General features: G+C 48.1%; 1 protein-coding gene across 6 annotated transcripts in view; it reads right to left on the bottom strand.

Moving 5' to 3' along the window:
• Positions 1 to 25,282, bottom strand: part of LOC142466869 (uncharacterized) — a 129,596-nt gene that overhangs the window by 56,701 nt on the left and 47,613 nt on the right. For all 6 annotated transcript variants that reach the window (XM_075572409.1, XM_075572411.1, XM_075572413.1 and 3 more), the window contains one exon: positions 12,101 to 12,290. The gene's annotated coding sequence lies outside the window, so the exon portion shown is untranslated. The remainder of the gene's footprint in view (positions 1 to 12,100; positions 12,291 to 25,282) is intronic.

The raw sequence follows: 25,282 nt of genomic DNA, 5'->3' as shown, positions 1-25,282 counted from the left end.
AACCATACATTTATCTGTATTAAACTTCATCTGACATTTACCTGCCCAAGTTTCCAGTCTCTCCAAGTCCTTCTGGAGAGAAATTACATCCTGCTCTGATTCTACTACCTTACACACTTTAGTATCATCAGCAAAGATGGAGACTTTGCTCTCAATGCCAACCTCAAGGTCATTAATAAACAAGTTAAAAAGCAGGTGTCCCAGTACCGATCCCTGAGGTACTCCACTCACGACTTTAGCCCAACCTGAAAAAGTTCCATTTATGACAAACCTCTGTTGTCTATCCTTCAACCAGTTTTCAATCCAGGTGCATATATTATTACTAAGTCCAATTTTCTATATTTTGTACACCAACCTCTTGTGTGGAACCGTATCAAAAGCCTTTGCAAAATCTAAGTAGAGCACATCTACTGCATTACCCTGGTCTAAATTCCTACTTACCTCCTCAAAGAAACAAATAAGGTTAGTTTGGCATGATCTACTGTATCCTTCATAAATCCATGCTGACTATTACTAATAATTTTGTTTTCCATTAGGTGTTCTTGAATATTATCTTGTATTAAACCTTCAAGTAGTTTCCACACTATTGAAGTCAGGTTTACAGGTCTGTAATTCCCCAGTTATGATCTAGCTCCCTTTTTAAATATAGGCACCACATCTGCTTTACACCAATCTTGTGGTACTGAGCCTGTGGAAATGGAGTCCTTGAATATTAAATGTAATGGTTTGGCTATTACTGAGCTTAATTCCTTGAGAACTCTTGGATGTATGCCATCGGGGCCAGGTGCCTTATTTGCTTTAATTTTTTCAAGCCGCGTATGATTTTTTTCCTCAGTTAACCAATTGTTCATTAATATGGAGGTTTTGTGGCTTCGTCCTGCGGCACTACTATTGCAATTGATTCTTCCCTGGTAAACATAGAGGCAAAGAATTTGTTTAATACTGTACCTCTGCTTTTTCCTTATCTCCAATAATCTGCCTGCCCATCTCACACTGAAAGGGTCCTATATTTTCTTTTCTAATTTTTTGTTATTATGGTACTTAAAGAACCTTTTAGGGTTGATCTTACTTACTTATGCAATCCTTTTTGTATTATCCATTTTTGCTAATTTGATTGCCCTTTTGCAATTTTTGTTACATTCCTTATAATTCTGATTCGATGTCTCCATCCCTTCTGACTTAAAGAATCTAAACGCCTTCATCTTCTTGTCCATTTCCTCCCCAAACCCGGTTTATTTAGCCACATTGGTTTTGACTTATTTCTTTTATACGTATTAACCAAGGGTATACACTGACTAGTGTGCTTTTCTACCAATGTTTTAAAGACTGCCCATTTATCTTCTACATTTTTCCCTGCAAAAACATCATCCCAATATATTACTTGTACCTCAGTTTATAAAATCTGCTTTTCTAAAGTTTAAGGTCTTTGTTGAACCCAAGTAATCTGTTTTTTTGATAATTTATTTCAAATGAGACCATGTTATGATCACTGTTACCCAAATGTTCCAGGACTTGAATATTTGTTATTACGTCTACATTGTTTGATATTACCAAATCAAGAATTGCCCCTCTCCTGGTTGGTTCCTCAATAATTTAGGTCATATAATTGTCTTTAAACATCCCCAAAAACCTGTTTCCTTTTGTTGTAACGCTAATCTCATTGCCCCAGTCTATGTCTGGATAATTAAAATCCCCCATTATGCAAACATGACAGTTTTGATGCCTTCTCCATTTGCAAAAGTATTTTAGCTTCTTCAATCTCACAGATATTTGGTTGTTTATAGCATATCCCTACAAACATTTTCTTTATACTTTTACTTCCACTGCTAATTTCTGTCCACAAGTTCTCTACATTTTCATCATTCCCTTCATAAACATTTTTCCTTATAATAGGTTTTACATCCGGTTTAACATATAAACATACTCCACCTCCCCTTCTATTTGTTCGATCCTTCCGAAAAAGGGAATAACCCTCTAAATTAACTGCCCAGTCATGAGTTTCATCCCACCATGTTTCAGTAATGCCTATGATATCATACTGCTCCCCTGCAGCTATTAATTCAAGCTCCCCCATTTTATCTGTCAGGCTTCTTGCATTAGCAAGCATGCATTTAAGTTTTTTTTTCCAGCCTGTTCTATTATCTTATCTGCTCCTTCCTTTCTGTGCCAACTTGGTTTAGTCTTTAATAGTTTTCTAGTATTATCTGTATTTACTATGGGTTTCTCACTGCTTGTCAAACTCGCACTTGCCCCCATTCTACCTCCATAACACCTTGTATCCTCTTCTATTCTATTTCATTTATCTGTTTCATTCCCCTCCCCCTGCATCCTAGTTTAAACTCTCCTCCAACCTTTTAACATTCTCCCCCTTAGCACAGAAGATCCCTCTTCATTGAGGTGCAATCCGTCCCTAGAATATAGATGGCACCTCTCAGAAAAGGAGTCCCAGTACTCTAAAAACCCCAAACCCCTCCTTCCAGCACCACTTTCTTAGCCATGCATTAACCTTCCTGATCTCTGACTGTCTCCCTGCGGTAGCGCATGGCACTGGTAGTATTTCAGAAAATACTACCTTGGAGGTCCTTGCCTTAAGCTTTTGGCCTAGATCCCTGAAATAATTTTTTAGGACCCTCCATCTTTCTCTAACTTTGTCATTGGTGCCAACATGTACCAAGACCGCCGGGTCAATCCCAGCCCCCCCACCCCTCCCCAAAATCTGTCTACCCGATCCTCAATATGCCGAACCCAAGCATCCGGGAGACATAAAACTGTTCGGTTCATGCGGTCATGGCAACAGATTGCCATATCTACCTTCCTAATAATGGAGTCCCCTACCACCACAATCTTTCTTGGTATCTAAGTATCCTGAGTCCCCTCTGTGCTGGAGGAACTACTCCCCTGGCTGCTAGAGGAATTAGTCTCCCCCAGCCTTGCCATTTCTGCCCTGACACTCCCAATATCTTCACTCAATATGGCAAATCTATTGGGATGGGTCAAATCAGAAAAGACCTGCCTCTCCCTATTGCCCCTGCTTCCCCTTCTAACTGTTACCCAGCTACCTAACTGCGCCTCACTAACAGCACCACCATCTGCACTACTAGTAGAAGCAAGGGCCTGCTCAGTGAGCTCTAAACCCCTTTCAAGATTGCCAATGTCCCTCAGTGTTAAAAGTTGCCTCTTCAGATTAGCAATCTCTGACGCTAAAGAGACCACCCGCTCACACTTCTCACAGCGGTATGCTCCATGGAACAGCTGCTCCAAGTGCACATACAGTACATGTGGCAAGATGTGCATTGAGTGGCATTTTCAAGTCTGCTCATTCTAGCAACGGTATTAACAATAAACTTTACTTCAATATACTATACCTTGTTTAACTGCTTCTTGTTCAAACTGCTTCTGGGTCCAACTGCACACTTCAAACAACCAGCACTTGAAATCAACCACACAGATCAGTATACGCAAGCTCAGAATTCATTAGAAGCCTCTGTTTAAATAGGGACACCCAGCAGGGGTGTTAAGTTAGCAATTAAGTCACCACATCCACTCTGCCTCAGGCAGGAGAAAGGGGAAAAAAGTTACAGGCTTCAACTACCACGCACTTTAAAAATAAATGAACCCACTGCACACTCCCCAAATTCAGCCACCCCTGCTAATATACAGTACACAGCACTTTCCTTTCCTTCTGAGTCTAACTGCACACTTCAAACAAGAGGCACTTGAAATCAACCACACAGATCAGTATACTGTACACAAGCTCAGAATTCATTAGAAGCCTCTATTTAAATAGGGACACCCACCAGGTATGTTAGGTTAGCAATTAACTAACTAGCCCTACTCTGCCTCAGGCAGGAGAAAGGGGGGAAAAGTTACAGGCTTCAATTACCACACACATTAAAAATAAATTAACCCACTGCACACTCCTCAAATTCAGCCACCCCTGCTAGTATACACTAGTATACACAGTGCTGCCCTTTCCTTCTGGGTCTAACTGCACGCTTCAAACAACCAACACTTGAAATCAACCACACAGATCAGTATACGCAAGTTCTAGAATGGGGTCATTCCTCCAAATCATCTGGGCATCCAGGTAACAGAAGAACCACCGATCTTGTGGAACAGACCTTCTGGTAGCTCGGCATTCAAAGGGACATTAAAGAATTTGTCAATGCGTGCCCGACATGTGCTCGAAACAAGACTCCCCAGTGAAAACCACCTGGACTCTTACATCCTCTCCCCATACCAGATCGTCTTTGGAACAATTTGACTATGGATTTTATAGTAGAGCTTTCTGTTTCCAAGGGGATGAACACAATTTTTGTTGTCGTTTATCGCTTCTCCAAACAAAAACACTTAATTCCATTGGAAGGTCTTCCCAACTCATCCAAGTTAGCAGATATTTTTGTCAAGGAGATTTTTCGTCTGCATGGTGTACCACAGACCATCGTCTCCGATCGAGGGTCTAAATTCGTTTCAAGGTTCTGGCATTCTTTTTCTCAAACAATGGGCATTTCTTTACATTTTTCTTCAGGGTATCATCCCCAAACCAACGGTCAGACAGGGAGATCCGATCAGTCCTTGGAACAATACCTGCATTGTTTCATCTCAGACACCCAGGATAACTGGACGGACCTTCTTCCCTGGGCTGAATTCACGCACAATAGTCTGCGCAGTGAGTCCACACGAGAGTCGCCTTTTTCCATAAACTATGGATTACACCCATCCCGTCTTCTGATGTCTACATCTTCTTCTGAGGTACCGGCTATGAATAACAGAATTTGACTTCTAAATGATTCATGGAAAGTGATCCAGGAGAATCTTAGGACTGCAACGGCTAGACAGAAACTCAAGTCGGGTTGTCACCAGCGCAAGATGCAGGAATTTAGTCCAGGAGATAAGGTGTAGTTATTATCTAAAAACATACTCCTCAAGGTGTCCATGCAAACTGGCACTCAGGTTCCTTAGACCCTATTCGGTAATAGAGAAGGTCAATCCGGTGGCACATCGCCTACGTCTTCCTCCCTCTGTCTTTCACATGTCCCTACTAAAACCTGCTTTCCAGAGCTCTCGATTTCCCAATTTCATCCTCGCCTCAAGTTCCTCACCTCGTACAGGGGCAACAGGAATACGACATTCAGTCCATTGTAGATTCCAGGATCTCTAGATGATCAATACAATATCTAGTCCACTGAAAGGATTTTGGACTGGAGGAATGCTCCTGGGTTCCTCACCACCATCTTCACGTCCCCAGACTCGTACAGGCTTTTCATAAGAAATATCCTCTCAAGCCTGCTTGGAGATCCCCGGAGGTCACTCCTGAAGGAAGGAGGGGGTACTGTAAGGATCTCACACTCACACTCCCCACTCACCTCCTCTCGCTGCTAAGTCTCTCGCCTCCCCCGCTTCCGCTGCTGGTGAGGACACCTCTCCTCCAGGGACCAAACAGCTTACGCGTGCACCCCCCGTAACAGACTTAATGCCTCTTCCTCCGGCTCCGCCTCCAGCTTGCGTCCTTGCGCTGACGTCGGGGGCACGTGGTGCGCGCACACAGCACCCCTTCAGCATGCACAGGGTTCACCTCCTCGGACCTCGTCAGGCATCCTCACCCCACCTGTTCCCTGCTCCGGATTCACCAATCACAGCTCTCATTGCTGACGCACCTCCACGCTGCTGGTTACTCATTGGTTGCTCTCTCCTACTTATGCTCAGCTGCCCCACTGGCAAATTGGCTGAGCATAATCCTATGCTCCCTTTTGTTCATTGCTTCCTAGCGTTGCAGTCTTGTCTTGTTCTCTTGTTCGCAGCTCTCTGTTATTGACCCAGCTTGTTTTGGACTCTGCTCTTCTGTACTCCTGACCCCGGCTATCTGCGACAATCCGCACCTCTTCAACCCTGACTTGGCACCCGTACAACGACTATTCTCCTCTCTCCAACCCGGACCCCAGCTAATAGTACCTATAGCGATACGTACCTCTCAAACCCAGACCCCGGCAAGTATATCGACTATCCATACCTGTGGAAAAGAAGTTATATCAGTGGCGCTCAACACTGTAATGATCAAAGCAATTCTAATAGATATTATAAAATATATATTATAAAATATACAACCAGAGCCACGGAAATCGCCCGTCCGATTGGATGCTCCACGTGGTAAGGGTAAACATGTAAATATACAAAGAAATCAAATCATAGCATAATACTGTAAAACATACACATACATAAACAAACAACACTTAACAAACGCTGAGAACAACAGGTAACTACTCACAATGGCATTTAATATGGCATATCATTAATATCTTAAAATACACTTATTACACATAAAATAGTACATAAAAACATATATTAGGTTCAGGCAAGATTCTCCAACTCTGGTGGGGGTACCTGCTTACCGAAAACAGGATGTAATCAGGCAATGGATAATTCAAAGAGTATCCCCTCTTATGGATAGCTGCTGCTGCTGCTGCTGCTGTTGTTAACACCTGGGCTCAGACGAGGAGTCTATTATTGGCAGGGACAGGTTTTTCCAGCTAGCTGCGTCTGCCTCAGTCCTCTCCCAGCACTGCAGAAGCTCCAGGACCACACTCAGAGATACTTCCTGAGTTTGCTGTGTTTGGTGCACGTGGTGCGGGCAGACCAGGAAGTATCTCTGAGTGTGGTCCTGGAGCTTCTGCAGTGCTGGGAGAGGACTGAGGCAGACGCAGCTAGCTGGAAAAACCTGTCCCTGCCAATAATAGACTCCTCGTCTGAGCCCAGGTGTTAACAACAGCAGCAGCAGCAGCAGCAGCTATCCATAAGAGGGGATACTCTTTGAATTATCCATTGCCTGATTACATCCTGTTTTCGGTAAGCAGGTACCCCCACCCGAGTTGGAGAATCTTGCCTGAACCTAATATATGTTTTTATGTACTATTTTATGTGTAATAAGTGTATTTTAAGATATTAATGATATGCCATATTAAATGCCATTGTGAGTAGTTACCTGTTGTTCTCAGCGTTTGTTAAGTGTTGTTTGTTTATGTATGTGTATGTTTTACAGTATTATGCTATGATTTGATTTCTTTGTATATTTACATGTTTACCCTTACCACGTGGAGCATCCAATCGGACGGGCGATTTCCGTGGCTCTGGTTGTATATTTTATAATATATATTTTATAATATCTATTAGAATTGCTTTGATCATTACAGTGTTGAGCGCCACTGATATAACTTCTTTTCCACTTCTATAGCCTGACTAGGGGTCAGGGTTATATCACCGGCTGCCAGCTCACTGTGGGATATAGCGCTACCTATTTGTTTTTTCGACTATCCATACCTGTCCAACCCAGACTCGGCTACCTTGACCAAACTACACTCCAGACACGGCGACGCGGCTGTGGGTGGTGTTTATATCCATCCACACCTCGGCCCCGCGGTCACACCTTGTTTGTGGTGAGCACATCGAGACAGTTGGTCACCTCATTGCTCTTACTCGCCAGTGACTGGTCTGTTCTGAAGACAGTAAGTCCGCTTTAGTGGTGATCGCTTTTGGGGCTTTCTCCATCAGAATACCTTCAGTGTTGGAGACTAGAAACCGGTCATTCACCACAAGTTCTGTGCTTCGTTCCACACCATTTATCTCCAGTACTTCAACTTGGGTGGGATTCTCATTAACCCCAACTGCACCCCATGGCGCCTCTCTATTACAGTCGGCAGACTCGTCTGCTATGGCCTTTCTTTCTTGACTCCTTAACATACACCCTTGGGTTGTCGCTGGACAATCTGTGAGGTCTTTCTCATCTTATGATCACGGACAGGCTTCCGTCCCATTCTCGACTGTCTCTTCACAGTGGCTGCCCTCCTGGCAAGGAATCCACTTTGGGTTCTATGAGCACTGCAGTATGACTGGATTCTTACTATGCTACTCCATCACAACTTGGTCCTTCCATTTCGTGCCTTGTGGAAAGTAGACTGTGGTAGGGCAATGGCATTGCAGTCCCGCTTACAGGCGTGCACAACTTGCTCAGGCAGTTCAAAGTTGGTAATCTTGTTTTGCAGTTGAGCGGTGTCCCCAGCTTTGATGGTACCCTTGTCTTCACAGGCATTAGTTTCTGTGGGATAACGACACTTAGGCCGGCCCAATAGCTTTTGATGTTGTGGAGACACCTGTTCATTACTATTCATTCCTTTTTAACTCTACCACCATCTTTCCCATGGACTGCTTCTGTGAACCAAGTGTCTGTCTTTGGTTTGTAACATTTTTCTCCAACTTCATCTGAGAAACTTCCAGCTGGGCAGCAGTCCAATGTAGCGGTCCGCTCAGTCTTCAGGGCCTCTAGCTCATCACCCAGGTCACACTTCTGTTTCTCTGCCATCTTGCAGCCAGCATGTTCAGACTCCAAGTTCTTCCTCAGTTATTGAAGCTGTCCTTATGCATTTCTTTTTCTTCTCAGTGCAGTTGCTAGTTCAGCTTCTTTAGAGTAGAGTCGCGATTGCACATCTCTTAGCAGACTCAGAGCAAGGTTTAAGTCTGTTTCTTTTCCTCTATTTCTAACCTGCAGCTGCTGGTGCTCCTCCCGGACCTTGTCCAGCAATTTGCCGGCATCGGCCATCTCAGTCTCATAGCGTAGTGTCAGGTCGGCCACCTGACGGACGGACACCTCCTCCCTCTCGGCGAGCTGTATCTTGCGCTCAGCAATCTGCAATCTGATCAGTTTGATCCTGCAAGTTCCCTCTCAGGTCCTTCACCTCTTCCTGGTGCTTGCTCTGGGTTTGCATCAGAGCCTCCTTCATATTTTGGAGCTCTGCAGTTTTTGTCACTAGGATTGCCGCTGCTTCTGTTTTCCAGGCCTCTTTCTCCTTGGCTTACTGACTCATGGGGATGGAACTGCCTCTCAGTCTCTTCAGGTCTTGCTCCAGTTTCTGGGCCTTCTCTCGCGCTCTCTCATACAGAGTAATCTGGCATCTAAGCTCCGCCTCCAGCAATGCTCCTCATGCTGCTCTGTGGGGACACACTTGGAACACAGACGCTCTGTAGCACTTGTACTTTGTGAGAAGCCTGGAATCTTTCCTTCTGTAGCACTCACTGCATCTCATCAGCATCCGCCTGTTTCACCTTGTCCTCTTGCAGACTCACACACAGCTCTTGCAGCTGGCTCCGTAGTTTGTGTTCTGCTTGTATACGCTGCTCTAGGTAGACATGTTCTTTATGCAAACTTAGTTCTGCACTCTCCAGTGCTTCCTGCACTTCAAAATGTTCTTGTGTAAATTATTTCTTTGCCTTACCAAGATCTGCTTTGAGTGCGCGAGCCTCTTACTGAGAAACTTCTAACATTGTGATGAAGTTTTTAACATCCTTCTGGGATATCTCATTGTACAGTTTTCAGTCACCCCTTTTTTTCTCTGATTCGCTCAGCTTTCTGTATATGGCGGTAGCGGTAGACTTTGTCATCCCTAAGATGGCCGTCATTCCTGTGACAATTGCACCTGGGGCTCTGGGCTGTAGCTCGTCTCTGGTCTTTTCTGACCCACGCCTTCCTTAACACACGGGGTAAAAAATTTCTGGAGCTTCTGCTGAAAATGGAGACTGTCGTTTTCGCAAGACCCTGTAAGATTCTTCCTCCTCCTCATCATCTTCATCACCATCATCATCATCATGATCATCATCCTCAACCAGCCTGAAGGGACAGTGTTTGGTGTGGTCCAACTTTTCACACCATAAACATTTCTTGTGCGGTTCCTTTTGCGGGACCACGTCGCAATACCCATTCTTGAAAGGACATTGTTTTGTGGGGCCAGGCACATTACACATAAAACACATTGTATCCTCCATTTTCTACCTTCAGGTTTATTCTTCACCTTGACCTCATGGAGGTGCTATTTCCTCAATTATTCACACTTTTCTCTGTGTATCCTGTAAGCACAACTGGTCATAGACCAATTTTGTTTTTCAATTCAGTTGGATGGCCATTTTAAATCCCTGCATTTATTTTCAAACCCACTGTTTCCACTGCTCAGTGCCTTTTGGACTGCCCGCATTAAACTCCACCAATTGTGATGCCCACACCACGTTGCAGTCTCTTTGAATCCCAATTTAAGGCAGGAAACACTGTATCTCTATATATGGGGTTTATTTACAGGGATTCAATCATACATCAACAGGCCCACCGTCCCTTTAAGTTGAAACAAAACATAAATTTAACACATATTCCCTTTAAGGAAAATAACTCAACTTTGCTTCAGCCCTTTCTAATAACAGCTGGCCACCTATACTGGTTCCCAACTTAAAACATGTAGTACCATATGTACCCCACATGAACAGTCTTAATGTCAGTCTTAACAGTCTTGCACATGAATAAAGTGTCTCTCTTAACTGTTAGTCCATTGGAGCAGACGTCCCTGCTTCAGCATGGCCTCGCATCCTTCCTTCTTAGGGGAACTCGGCCACACACAAGCTTAGAGAAACTCTCCTCTGCAAGTCAAATGCCAAGGACAGAACATCCCCGCTTCAGCATGGTCTCTCGTCCTTCCTTATTCACCCTGGGATTAATGACCCAGGCAGGCCCAGCAAACTCCGCAACCACCATCCAGCAGGTCTAAAGAACTGTGCCAGCCTTCCTTCTTTAGCTGGGGAGCACTTTCTCTGTCCCCTTCACTGGGACAGCAGTCTCTCACTCTCTTTTTCACTCTCAGCATGGCAGCTTCCTGTATCTGCCTTAAACACTTCTTCATTCAAAACTCCATGAGCAATCAGGAATTTAACCTTCTCAATTTGGCAGCAGCTGCTGCTGGCTACTCTATGGGATTAACTCTCTGAAAGCTGAAAAGGTCCCTAAATGCCCTGTTCCAGCACCTAGAAGACCGTGATGGTATCACAATGTGTATATATCTTTTGTTGAAGTTTAAAACCACGTTGGTCTGATAGGGATATTGGAAATTAGCCTAGAAGGGGGGCGGAGGTAGGGGACATGGGTGATGGCGGTAGTTGCCTCAGGGAGGGTTGTTAAGCTTCCCATGGGGGGGGGTGGTGGTGGTGAGAGGGGTTAACCCCTTAATTACCTTAGCAACTAGAATGGCAATGCTTTACTGGCCACTGACGGGGTCAACAGAGTTAGGTAATGTTTTTTTTTTCAAATAAAGTATTAACCCATTTGGTGCTTGTAGGTAACCACAGGTATGAAACGGGTTAATGTTATTTTGATCATAGGTTTCTGTAATAATAGACATTATAGAAGCCTATGATAGAATTATTAACCCAATGCAGTATATAACACATTATTAATGGTCGCGTTAATTCCCAAATTGTGAGATTGGCCCAAATATTGCTCCCAGTAAATTATTATCACAATCTTGATATATACCACCTTAAAATTGTGGTAATAACACCTATTAGTTCATTATTTCCCCGGGAGCGATATTAAAAGAATTTGATGTATCTGAGCTGCAGTGTTATGTCTATGCCTGCGGAACAAACCAAGAACTTTCCATTCTAGGTATTGTAGTGCAATGTTTATATTATCCCCTTTGTGGTCAGCTAGTCATGCAAAACGATGACTAGTTGACCCGTGAACTACTAAGGGGTTAATATGTACTGTAATGTATTTTACTAACTATTTTATCATCTATTCCATGCTGGTTTAGCTTATCTTGTATATGTATATAATGGGCAGTATATTGGCCATTATTTACATAGGAAAGACATGGCTAACGCCAGCCTGGAGTAGGTGATAAAATATTTGCGGTATTTCTGCTGTTCATCCCGTTCTGATAAATATCAAAACTTGATGTATGGCAGTTTTTACTTGAAAATGCAGTATTATGCCTGTTTTGTATCGGATTCGATGCTTTTAAATTGTCCGATAAAAAGTCCTTCATTTTTGGCGCTGCAACACTGATTCATTGCACGATAATAATAAGGCACTTTTATATGGGCGGTAATACGGCATTTTTGTTACCGCAGCTTGATGTATCCGGCCCTTTGACTCAAGTCCGGTTTAGTGATATTACTTTAAGTTCTAGTTGACCCGTAATGGTGTATGCAGATCTATCAATATTTGCAATTTAACATCAGTAATAAGACAATAGAGATGTAAAAACCACACAACAAAAATATGCCTGATTACCTAGTGCTGGCGGGTTACTTTTCCACAGCGTACCCCACTTCATACCAAGCTCTTTCCCATATTCATCTCCATACCAGACCAGGAGCTGTGTGTGTGGGGGGAGGTCTGTGCAGGTTCTGTAGTAGATTCTCTGTGGTCCTGCAACACCACAAGTTTCTGTTCTTCCTCGTTTCTTGCACAATTTAGAAACCTAAAATTGGGACAGATAGTGAGGTCTCAAAGTAATGTCTATTTTATAAAGGAAGAGCTGAAAAAAGATACAAGTTGTTAATAATGTGACGTCTTTTCTTTCTTCTCTACAGTTATTGAGGTGAACAGAAGTTAATGGAGAGCAATGTATATACGATGGCTCACTTGTATGTAACCACAGTTTGAAAGGAATGAGAGTCACAGGCCACACCAGTGACTACTTTCTTATTACTTAAAAATAAACAAAGAAACACTGTTGTAATTAAAAAGTCTCTGACAAGTGCCACAAAGTTGAGTTTTCTTCCGATGGAACTAAACAGAAAGTGGGGTTGATGTTACAAGGTGATGTAGCAGGAATGTGTCCATTAGCAACCTGAGTATAACATGCTCTGGACTGATTTGGAAACTGGACTATAGAAAAAGCCTTGAGCCACAGTCTAATGAGGTAACAATGTCAGTTTGGGCTTCAATAAGAAAACTAAAACTAAAAAAGGGGAACCAGCCCCTGTAAGAAAAGTGTAACATTATGCTCAAGTGCAGGGTTATGAACATATATTTTCTGGATTTGCCTGTCCGAACCAATCTTCTTCCTGCTCACGTATACACGCCGATTGGATCGACGCACAGCTGCAGTGGAGGTTCGCGTCATGGGATCCCCGCACAGTACCACGGGAGAACGCTAACACACCACAGACATCTCCTCGTGGAACCTACAGAGCGGAGCTACACACAGAGTGTTTCCGGGATGGACCGGAGCTTACAACCAGCCCTGGCACTCGGGAACTCCTCAGCTCTCACAACAGAAGAGGATGGTGCCTCATGCAGCAACGGGATATTGATACAACGGGCAGAGAACATCACTGTGGATCGGGGATACAGAGGTAACATTGTATACTCTCTGTCATGCATACCCCTAACAGTTCTCAATATTATGTCCGGTTCCCTTACCCTGCTTATGCATCACCCCTTACTCTATGCGGATCCGACGCTTGATTTTCCTGCCACACTACAGCAGCTGTTTTAACATTTAACATATTGACATTATTCAAGGGACTTTGCAAGTTTTTTTCGCACTACCCTATGCTATTTTTTTGGAGCTTCTAGTAGCCCTGTTGTCTATTCATGAACATATATGATCAAACACGAAATGCTGTTTAAAGCTTAAAAGGAGTCAGTATGAGAAGGTATCATGCCAAGCATACCACTGAGGAAGGCAGCGTGACCGTGATGGCTCTGATTTAGAGAAGGAGGACATCATACTAATTAAAGCAGGAGAATAAAAGGTGAGAGCGCACATGAAGTCTCACTTCCATCTTTTTTCCTATTGCCTCCTCAGCCCTATTTGTCTGAACATTGTTTGAACAGGCCGTGTAAGGCACGTTCTATAGCGCCGGGCGCGCTAATTTTAGTTGGCAGATGTTAAGGGCCGCGCGCGCACGGCAGGGAGAGGGGAGCCAACAGACAGCGGCGAAGATGCGGAAATTCATCTTTTTGCGCCGTTACCGGCGCTGAATGTATGTATATGTGTGTGTGTGTGTGTGTATATATGTATGCATGTGTATGTATGTATATGTGTGTGTGTGTATGTGTGTATGTATTTGTGTATCTACACAAATTTAATAAATATTTTATTTCTACCAATGTTATTTTTTTTTAATAAATATTAAAATACATGCAGTACACATACATACACAAATAAACACACATAAGCACACAAACACTGTACCTTCACAGCTTCTATACTATACATACAAAAAGCATGCGGCACGTGCACGCACGGCCACATGCTGTATACAGTATAACAGCCCTCAGGCAACATTCGGGCAGCAATGGTGCTGAACAAAGCTGCGAGGAGAAGACAGGAGTGAGGGGAGAGGTGCAAAGAGCTGCTGTGATCACATGCTCATTGCCATTTACTTGAGTGGCTGTTAAAGTGTAATTGAGGCTATTGCACTTTAGTGAATCTAGTGTTTGGTAAAAAAGAAAAAGGAGGAAGTGGATAAGGAAAAATAACCATCTGCAGATCAGTACCTGGGAGGCAAATAAAGGGTGTGGGGAGGAAGGGGGATACAGAACACAAACAGCAATAGAAACACAGTAAGAGAAACCATGTGAGACGGGTAACTCTTCTCCTGAGGGGGTATTGGGGAAGTAATTTGACAAGCTGTTTGAGGGATAAATTAAATGAATATTTCTGTTTCTTCAGTAGTTTCGGGAGGTTTTGGAAGGACAATAAGTGATGGTAATGGCCACAGAGTAATAGTCTGGAGAATATAGATGTGACATTAGCTGCCCAGTAAACTAGTGTAGGTGACAGCAACTAAAGTTATCCATAATGTCAACAGCTGCCTCTGGTTAAATAAGGCTTAAAAAAATGTGACCCTGCATTCCTAAGACGGGGAAAGACTTGTGTGGGGTGAGAGGAGCGCTTAAGATAGCTAGCAAGGAGAAAAGGCTGATTGTACAAACTCTTATGGGATTGCAATCTCAGGATTTATTTAAACTGAAGCAGAGTAGGAAAATGGTATTTAAAGGGACAGTCCCTCCTAGGAAGAACGTGAACCAACAACAAGGGCATATGTAATAGGTTAAATGTAGTGAATTGTCAAGTTAAAAAAATCCGTCTAGCAAACAAAAAAACATAACATTTCCATAGAAAACAAAGTAATTATAAAGCCCTCATTAGTCAAACACACAAATGTTCCTGGAGAAATACAGAACAGGATTTCTTTCACAATACACAAATAAGTAAAACAGTTATTTAAAAAAAAAATTTAACTTGAATTTTTTTAATTATTTATTAAGCGGAGATATACAGAGATAAAACATTAAAGGGCGGTGCTAGGGAGGGGGGTGGATATATAAAAAAGGGGGGTTAGGAGGCAGGGGAGTAGCATAATAGTAGAATAACATTTCTTGCCGGATATACATAGATAACACATTTTAGGGAGAATGTTGGGGCGGGGGGAGGTGGGATAGGGGCAGAGGGGAGGTGGGATAGGGGCGGGGGGAGGTGGGATAGGGGCGAGGGGAGGTGGGATAGGGGCAGGGGGAGGTGGGATAGGGGCAGAGGGGAGGTGGGATAGAGGCGGGGGGAGGTGGGATAGGGGCGGGGGGAGGTGGGATAGGGGCGGGGGGAGGTGGGATAGGGGCGGGGGAGGTGGGATAGGGGCGGGGGAGGTGGGAGTGGGGCGGGGGGAGGTGGGATATGGGCGGGGGAAGGTGCGATAGGGGCGGGAGGAGGTGGGATAGGGGCGGGGAGAGGTGGGATAGGGGCGGGGGCAGGTGGGATAGGGGCGGGGGCAGGTGGGATAGGGGCGGGGAAGGTGGGATAGGGGCGGGGGGAGGTGGGATAGGGGCGGGGGGAGGTGGGATAGGGGCGGGGGGAGGTGGGATAGGGGCAGAGGGGAGGTGGGATAGGGGCGGGGGGAGGTGGGATAGGGGCGGGGGGAGGTGGGATAGAGGCGGGGGGAGGTGGGATAGGGGCAGGGGGAGGTGGGATAGGGGCGGGGGGAGGTGTTATAGGGGCGGGGGGAGGTGGGATAGGGGCGGGGGCAGGTGGGATAGGGGCGGGGAAGGTGGGATAGGGGCGCGGGGAAGGTGGGATAGGGGCGGGGGGAGGTGGGATAGGGGCGGGGGGGAGGTGGGATAGGGGCAGAGGGGAGGTGGGATAGGGGCGGGGGGAGGTGGGATAGGGGCGGGAGGAGGTGGGATATGGGCGGGGGGAGGTGGGATAGGGGCGGGGGGAGGTGGGATAGGGGCGGGGGGAGGTGGGATAGGGGCAGGGGGAGGTGGGATAGGGGTGGGAGGAGGTGGGATAGGGGCGGGGGGAGGTGGGATAGGGGCGGGGGGAGGTGGGATAGGGGCAGAGGGGAGGTGGGATAGGGGCGGGGGGAGGTGGGATAGGGCCAGGGGGAGGAGGGATAGGGGCGGGGGGAGGTGGGATAGGGGCGGGAGGAGGTGTGATAGGGGCAGGGGAAGGTGGGATAGGGGCGGGAGGAGGTGGGATAGGGTCGGGGGGAGGTGGGATAGGGGCGGGGGGAGGTGGGATAGGGGCGGGGGAGGTGGGATAGGGGTGGGGGGATGTGGGATAGGGGCGGTGGGAGGTGGGATAGGGGCGGGAGGAGGTGGGATAGGGGCAGGGGGAGGTGGGATAGGGGCAGAGGGGAGGTGGGATAGGGGCGGAGGGAGGTGGGATAGGGCCGGGGGGAGGTGGGATAGGGGCGGGGGAAGGTGGGATAGGGGCGGGGGGAGGTGGGATAGGGGCAGGGGGAGGTGGGATAGGGGCGGGAAGATAGGAGGGAGAAGAGAGAGGGAAGGAACTACATATTAGTGAAACAATAGAAATACTGCTAAACAATGTTATGGTTTAAAATATGGGGTCAATATAAGAGCTTCTTAATCTTCTATGGAGACCCTCTCTGGGGAGCTTGGATAACACAACAATTATATTTTTACTCTGCCTCCTTGGACAACCGTTATCCTCGTTTTCTGTTGGCTAATCTGGGTTAAGGTACAGGGGGGAGAAAACAAAAACAGGAGGAATGAAATAGAGGGAAATGTGTCCATGGATACATCTCTGGGGAGACATTCCTGATGCTCACCTGCACTTTGAAAAAACTCTAGGTGGGAGAGAAATAAAAAATAACTCAAGGTCAACTGACAGATATAGTTGGGGGGTAACATCCAGGACTCCGTCAATCCAGGCTTCCAACCCGGAGCCCCTTCAAACTCTGGGCCTAATGTATAAATACGGCTAAGTTATGCTCCTAGAACCATAAGTGAACCAATATAAACTTGGACCTGAAAACATAATACAGTAATTGCTACAGGCCGGAATATAGGTCAGGAACTCAGTTTAAGGTTTGGTTCCTGCTTCGTATATCTCTTTCGCCGGTGGGAGGATCTTCTCGTGGGAATCGTGGACCAAGATGGCTCCAGGGTCGGAGGGTTCTCGCATCTCAGTTCAAATCCAGAGAAAGAGGAGTTCAAGCCTAGGTATTCGGGGACAGCTTCCCCATCATCTGGGTTACTGAGTGTCTGAGGTCTCCCATTTTTAATTACTTAAAGTCCAAAGGAAAATGTCCATCTATACCTTATATTGCGGTCTCTTAGCTTCACCATCACCTCTGTGAGTTCTCTTCTTTTGGCGAGTGTAGATGGCTCCAGGTCTGCGTAGACCTGTAGGGGTATATTTTGAAATTTGAGATCTCTGGTACCGCTCATCACCATGCTAAAAGTTTCCTTCGTTTTAAAGTAGTGGAATCTCAACACCATGTCCCTTGGTCTGTCTCCTGGTTGAAGTCTCGATCTTAGGGCTCTGTGGCATCTGTCCAGGGTAAGAGATTCCGTTGAAGAGTCAGGGAGGGCTGACATTAACCAATTGCTCATAAATCCCTCAATGTCCGTTACAGACACCGGAATCCCCAGGATTCGGAAATTATTACGGCGGTCTCTATTCTCTGCATCTTCCTGTCTGTCTTTGATATCTATGAGCTGGGACTTCATTTCTGTGAATTCAACGTCCATCAGAGATTGCCGGGTGACTGTAGCGTTAACCTTGGATTCTAAGGCTGTGTCCATAAACACTTCGCCCGTGCGGAGGCGCACGGAGGCTGAGGGAAAGCGGGTGCTTTCCCTGGCCTTAGTGCGTGCGCCATTCGGGGACATGTCTAGGGGCGGGCCAGTGACGTCACGCAGCTGGTTCGCCCTCATTGGGTGAACCGCTCACGTGAACGGCCTATCGCGCAAGAAATCAGTTTTAACTGATTTTTTGCGCATCACACGCCCCCTCCCGTGCGCACGCACCCGCACGCTGTATAGATGCGATCACTACCTTGAGGCAGTCTGATCGCGTGGTATGCGGACGCATCCACACGGTCTGTCTATCTATGGACCCCAGCCTAATGAGCTAGTACGTTCCCCTAGGGAGGATATCTCTTCCTGTTTGCATTAGAGATTTGATTTTGTTATAGAAGTTGAGTAAGTCATTCTATGTGGAGAGAGTTTCAATCTCTGCCCCTGGATCCGAGTCTGGGTGTTCCACGTAGGGGATCACTTCCAATTCCTCCTGTTGCGGTCCCAGCCGACCATGGTTTTTAAAGTATTCACGAAGCTCACTCTGGTTCTTTCTCCTTTCGAAGCCATGGTAAATGAGACTTGCCACATACACATAGTGACTAGTCGCTTGCCTAGTAGTACAGAATGGCTGAAAACTTGGTGCACAGGGAAAAAATTAGATAGCTAACACATGAACAGGTGACCACAAGGGGTCACTATAAGCCCTATAAATTGCACTCTAAAGTTACAGTATCCAAATATGGACACTGTTAGGTTGGAAAATATATAATTAATAGGACCAAAAGGAGGGTCCACTGACCCTTAGACAACAGACTCAAAGCCAATTAAAACAAAAAAAACAATAACATTTTAATAAATCTATGTATGACAAAAACAAACACAAACACATATAGGGAACATGTAAACAAAGGAAATTAAAATCCCCAGTGGGAGAGACGGCTCAGTGTAGGGATGAGCTGGTGTCTATATGCACACTGCTCAGGTAGGAACAAATGTCCTATACGGATATTAGGTGTATAAGGTGGATATCACAATCTATATATCAAAACTGTTGTTAGACTTAGCCTCCCAAGATAGTTGCTAGCAAAGTCATAATTTGTTCACTCCAGCGTACATCCGCGTTGCCCCAAAGGCGCACAACCTGATGGGGCCCCCCCAAGAACTGCTCCCCTCTGCACAGGACCAGTGTGCTAAGGGTTAACATGTGGTTGATCTTTGATGAATCGGCAACCCCACCCACTGGAATGTTAATGAGCCAAGGGGACACAAAGGAAAGATCTTTTTGTTCACTCCAGCGTACATCTGCGTTGCCCCAAAGGCGCATAGCCTTTGGCGCAGCCGAAGGGCAGCCAAAGGGCGCGAGCCGTTTGCTGCCGTTCGGTGATGTTAGTTGATGTTAAAGCTGCTCTATTTCTATCAGAAACTCACAAGCCCTGTATCCCCTGTACCCAATTTTCCTACTTTATCTGTCCATGAAATGTCTGTGAATTCACTGTATAACCCTGTTCTTTTATTGTAACCATGTATTTTTTATAACTATGTGCCCAGGACATACTTGAAAACGAGAGGTATCTCTCAATGTGTTACTTCCTGGTAAAACATTTTTATAAATAAAAATAAATAAATTGCCACCAGAGAGGGGAAACTTAGACACGAATCAATATTTCCCGGTATATAAGAGTAACCAAAACAGATAAATGTCACACAGACAGTGACTACCTGGATAGTAACCAGAGAGGTATGCCTGTATATACATATACATACAGAGTAACTGAGGAGATAATAATCCTCAGTATGCAGACATCGTCACGTAGTGGATAAACCAAGCATGACGCAGCTGGTGTTTACTGCGCCTCAATACCTGTATTGGTATGTTGTGAGGGAAATTGTGGCTATATTGCTGTCTGCCACTATACTACCTTATCTTCATATCCCCACACAAACAAGCCGTCTCTCCTGGTGTGCGTCAGGCGTAATATACCGGGAAATATTGATTAGTGTATACACCTTATATCCGTATAGGACATTTGTTCCTACCTGAGCAGTGTGCATATAGACACCAGCTCATCCCTACACTTAGCCGTCTCTCCCACTGGGGATTTTAATTTCCTATGTCTGTTGTCTAAGGGTCAGTGGACCCTCCTTTTGGTCCTATTAATTATATATTTTCCAACCTAACAGTGTCCATATTTGGATACTGTAACTTTAGAGTGCAATTTATAGGGCTTATAGTGACTCCTTGTGGTCACCTGTTCAAGTGTTAGCAAAATGAGACTTGCACAAGATGAGATTTATTTTTTAGATACTTACACAGAGCCGATGAGCTCTCATAAGTTTAGAATAAATCCCGGGATATTATGGAGCCTGGGTCTCAGGGCGCCGTCCTAGTCAGCTCAGTTTAGGGCTTATCTGGGCTTGCCGAACTTTTTGTAAAGGGGTATATGTTCCTCCAAGGGAGATCACAGTATCGCAACCTGCGTGTTTGTAGGTTTGTCTACCTATCTCTTCCGCCCTTTTGATCTTATTCCCAATGAAACATGGGGCGGTAGATGTTCCCTTGTGGGAGGTAGATAATATGCTGTAGGCTTTACCTTGTGGTGTTTCTTTGGAGAAAAATGTGCATGGGTGAGATGGCCATCTGGGTGATCCCCCTTGGGTCAGAGGCTGGCACTTATTTTAGTTTACTGCTCACTGCTGCTTATTTGGGGCCTTTGACTGGCGTTTTGGGCCTGGGAGGTCCTGGGCCCTGTCTCTTTAGCCGACTGCTGCATGTTTACACTGACTGGGGGGTGGAGAAATCTTCAGAGGCTGTGGTCAAATAGTCAATCAAGGGGAATGAGAGGCAATTTCGAGCTTCCCTGCGACTGTGTTGTGGGGCACCAGGACAATGTGGCCGTCCCTCCACTCCGGGGCTTCCCAGCTACCGCACTGGCCAGCAGCCGACTGCCGGTTGCCCTCTATAGCACCGAAGCGGGGATTCCCAATCCGCATCCCCCCTCCATTTAGTTATCTGACTCCTGCCTCCCCCTCAGCTTCCACCCACTCACTGTTAGCCGCGATTCCAGCTCTCAGTTCTCCGTCTCTTGCTCGCCCGCCAGGCTAACCTGCAAGGGCACCAGATCCCGTCCGAGCATGATTGCCGGTTTGGGGAGGTTCTATCTCGGTGGGTTCTTCCCGCTGGCACCGGAACAATTGGCGAGTCTTCGATCAGCGAGGCCGCGCGTAACCGACAGCCATCTTGGGCGTCCCACAGACTATAGCTCTCCCGAGTTTTCCCGAGCAGCCACTCGCCTACAGGAAGGTCTCAGGGACCAGCAACAGGACGTTTGCAGTTTCCTTGGTCCCATCCCCTGCAGTTGGATCTCGGAAATGGCCTCTATTAGGCAAATTTATGCTCAGATTAGCTTCTTTGTTTAGGAGCTGAGCCGACCTGCATCTGCTCAGCTCAGAGTCCTGGCCATGCCCCATCAAACAGTTATTTTAACCCTTTGTGTGCCAGGGGGGTCACGTGATCGCTCCCTCACTGATGACAGAGTCCCCCTCCCTTCTATCCCACGTAGTGATAGATCCGTCCTGCTCTGCACAGGAGCACAGAATGACATCTCCCCTAGGAAAACCAGCAGGATTACTATGACGTAGCTATTACATCATGGGGCCAGACGCGGTGACATAGCAGCTACATCAAAAGGGCACCCAAAGGGTTAAATGGTGATTTCATCCTTTTCAAGGAAGTTGTGCACTCCAAGAGATTTCATGTTTTCCCACCGCTAGGTTGGCGCCACGCCAGGGATTATTGGCCAGTAATGCCGTTCTTCAGGGATTATTACTTAATTATGTACCCTGAGTATTTTTATATTCTGTCTTTCTTTGTTTTGAAAACACAATAAAAAATTGAAACAAAAAAAACTGTGCTGTGGCGGGAGGGGAGGGTGGGGATTAGGGTGGGGGCAGAAACAGAGATGTATATGTATGTATGTATATATGTATGTTATATATATGTATATATATATAACTAGCTGATATACCCGGCTTTGCCCGGGATTGAATTTTCCTGCTCCCCCTCTCTCTTCGCTCCCCCCTGTCTCGCTCTCCTCATTGCCATCTATCTCCATTGCCCTCTCTCTCTCCCCCTTTCCCTCTCTCCCCCCTTCCCCTTTCTCCCCCCCCTTTCCCTTTCTCCCCCCCTTCCCCTTTCTCCCCCCACTTCCCCTTTCTCCCCCCCCCTTACCCTTTCTCCCCCCCCCTTCCCCTTTCTCCCCCCCCCTTCCCCTTTCTCCCCCCTTCCCCTTTCTCCCCCCCCCTTCCCCTTTCTCCCCCCCCTTCCCCTTTCTCCCCCCCCCTTCCCCTTTCTCCCCCCCCCTTCCCCTTTCTCCCCCCCCCTTCCCCTTTCTCCCCCCCCTTCCCCTTTCTCCCCCCCCTTCCCCTTTCTCCCCCCCCCCTTCCCCTTTCTCCCCCCTACCCCTTTCTCCCCCCCCTTTCCCATTCTCCCCCCCCTTCCCCTTTCTCCCCCCCTTCCCCTTTCTCCCCCCCCCTTCCCCTTTCTCCCCCCCTTCCCCTTTCTCCCCCCCCTTTCCCCTTTCTCCCCCCCCTTCCCCTTTCTCCCCCCCTTCCCCTTTCTCCCCCCCCTTCCCCTCCCCCCCTTCCCCTTTCTCCCCCCCCTTCCCCTTTCTCCCCCCCCCCTTCCCCTTTCTCCCCCCCCCTTCCCCTTTCTCCCCCCCTTCCCTTTCTCCCCCCCCCTTCCCCTTTCTCCCCCCCCTTCCCCTTTCTCCCCCCCTTCCCCTTTCTCCCCCCCTTCCCCTTTCTCCCCCCCCTTCCCCTTTCTCCCCCCCCTTCCCCTTTCTCCCCCCCTTCCCCTTTCTCCCCCCCCTTCCCCTTTCTCCCCCCCCTTCCCCTTTCTCCCCCCCCCCTCCCCTTTCTCCCCCCCCTTCCCCTTTATCCCCCCCTTCCCCTTTATCCCCCCCCTTCCCCTTTATCCCCCCTCCTTCCCCTTTCTCCCCCCCTTCCCCTTTCTCCCCCCCTTCCCCTTTCTCCCCCCCTTCCCCTTTCTCCCCCCCTTCCCCTTTCTCCCTCCTATCTGTTTCTTCCCCGTTGACAGCAATCTGGGCACCCCCTGCACATGAATGCGCCCACCCCCTGTTCACAGCTGGGCCCCCCCTCCACAGCTCCGGTCCCCCCCCATTCACACTTCCATTCCCCCCTTCACAGCTCTGTTCCTCCCCCTTCACAGCTCCTGTCCCCCTTCACAGCTCCTGTCCCCCCCTTCATAACTCTTGTCCCTCCCCTTCACAGTTGTGTTCCCCCTCTGCATTCACATGTGTGACTCCCTCCACTTTCACAGCTCGGGGCCCCCCCCATCACAGCTCCATTTCCCCCCCCCCTTCACATCAGTGATTTCCCCCCCACCCATGACAGGTATGTTCCCCCCTCTGTCCCCAGCTGTTCCTCCCCCCTACAGCTCCTGTCCCCCCCTGCACAGCTCCTGTACCCCCCCTCCCTTCACAGCTCCTGTCCCCCCCTCTCACAGCTCCAGTCTCCCCCCTTTCACAACTGTGTTCCCCCCCCCATTGTTCACATGTGCGAATCCCCTCCATCACAGGTCAGGCCCCCCCTTCACAGCTGCGTTCCCCCCCCCCCCCCTTTACATCTCCAATTCCCCCCCCCCCCCCCCTCTCCCTTCTGAGCTCGGCGGCGGCTCACTGGAGTGGCGGGCGGGAGGGTTGTAATCACCCCTCTTTCGGAGCTCAGCGGTGGTGGGTCACTGGGTGGGCGGTCACTTTTTGTAGCGATTCCCCCCCCCCTCCTTAAGAGCTCGCCAATGGTGGCTCACTGGGGGGGGCGGGAGGGCTGTGCGGCGGCGACTCAATGAGGGTGCAGGCGGGGGGGTTTTGACGGGGGCGACGGCGCACTGCGGGGGCGGGCGGGTATCTCTGCGGCGGCTTACTTTGTGTGCAGTGTGTGACGGGGGTTGGTGGCTTCAGCTGACTTACTGTGGGGCGGGCTGTCCGCTGCGGTGGAGGCGGGAGCAGGGCCACCAACATAAATCATAGGGCCCAGGACAAACTCCAAAAAGGAGTAGGGCACCCCACCTCAAATCACAGTGGGTGGGTGACTGAGTGGGTGACTGAGAGACAGGGTGACTGAGTGACTGAGTGGGTGGGTGACTGAGTGACTGAGTGGGTGGGTGGGTGACTGAGTGGGTGACTGAGTGAGTGGGTGGGTGACTGAGTGGGTGGATGACTGAGTGAGTGGAAGGGTGACTGAGTTGGTGACTGAGTGACTGAGTGGGTGGGTGAGTGGGTGGGTGACTGAGTGGGTGACTGAGTGGGTGGGTGACTGAGTGACTGAGTGGGTGGGTGGGTGACTGAGTGAGTGGGTGACTGAGTGACTGAGTGGGAGGGTGACTGAGTTTGTGACTGAGTGACTGAGTGGGTGGGTGAGTGGGTGGGTGATTGAGTGACTGAGTGGGTGGGTGGGTGACTGAGTGGGTGACTGAGTGGGTGGGTGACTGAGTTGGTGACTGAGTGGGTGGGTGGGTGACTGAGTGGGTGACTGAGTGAGTGGGTGGGTGACTGAGTGAGTGGGAGGGTAACTGAGTTGGTGACTGAGTGACTGAGTGGGTGGGTGAGTGGGTGGGTGACTGAGTGGGTGACTGAGTGGGTGGGTGACTGAGTGACTGAGTGGGTGGGTGGGTGACTGAGTGAGTGGGTGGTGAGTGAGTGACTGAGTGGGAGGGTGACTGAGTTTGTGACTGAGTGACTGAGTGGGTGGGTGAGTGGGTGATTGAGTGACTGAGTGGGTGGGTGACTGAGTGGGTGACTGAGTGGGTGGGTGACTGAGTTGGTGACTGAGTGACTGAGTGGGTGGGTGGGTGACTGAGTGACTGAGTGGGTGGGTGGGTGACTGAGTGGGTGACTGAGTGACTGAGTTTTAGTGACTGGGTGGGTTTGTGGGTGGGTTAGTGACTGGGTGGGGGGTTAGTGACTGTGGGTGGGTTAGTGACTGGGTGGGTGGGTTAGTGGGTAGGTTGGTGGGTGGGTTAGTGACTGGGTGGGTGGGTTAGTGGGTGGCATCTCGCATCTCTCTCCCCCTGCATGTCTCTCCCACCCCCCTGGGAGCGTGCTCTGGGTGGAAGAGCTGCGGAAGGGAGAGTGCTGGGGAAGGGGGCGAGTGCTCTGGTCGGGAGGGACCGCCGGGGAAGGGAGAGCGCCGGGGAAAGTAGAGCGGGCTCTGGGGGGAAGAGTCGGGGAAGGGAGAGCGCCTGGGAAAGGAGAGCGGGCTCTGGGGGTAACAGCTGGGAAAGGGAGAGCTGTACCTAACATAACTCTCCCTCCCTGCACCTACTGTAACATAACTCTCCCTCCCTGCACCTACTGTAACATAACTCTCCCCCTGCACCTCACATCACTCTCCCCC

The sequence above is a fragment of the Ascaphus truei genome, chromosome 15 (assembly GCF_040206685.1).
Source record: "Ascaphus truei isolate aAscTru1 chromosome 15, aAscTru1.hap1, whole genome shotgun sequence".
NCBI classification, from domain to species: domain Eukaryota; kingdom Metazoa; phylum Chordata; class Amphibia; order Anura; family Ascaphidae; genus Ascaphus; species Ascaphus truei.
This window is presented reverse-complemented; position numbering and strand designations above follow the sequence as displayed.